This window comes from Periplaneta americana, chromosome 2 (genome assembly GCF_040183065.1).
Source record: "Periplaneta americana isolate PAMFEO1 chromosome 2, P.americana_PAMFEO1_priV1, whole genome shotgun sequence".
NCBI lineage: Eukaryota > Metazoa > Arthropoda > Insecta > Blattodea > Blattidae > Periplaneta > Periplaneta americana.
In genome coordinates, this window is record NC_091118.1 from 188,607,957 (window position 1) to 188,608,271 (window position 315).

The window sequence follows — 315 nt, forward strand, 5'->3', positions numbered from 1 at the left end:
TGTAACTGCACACACTATTTGGAAATTGATCATTTCTAATGGCCGGCCCTTCGCTGTGACTGAAGAGCAGCGCCTCCATCTATGGTTGCGATTCCGGGCAGATAAGTGGAAGCGTAGCTCTTGCAGAGAGTCCCTTGAGGTATGCCGTGTCAAAGACAGTCTTGTATCATTTACCCACATTGCAGTCCGATTATTTGTGCTTAAGGCCTATTGATGAAAATTCTGCGGGAAATTTCTCCATTCAAACAATTATTTTTAATGGTGAAGAATTGGTAGAACGAAGAGAATTTTTCTTCGTTCTACCGATTTTTCACC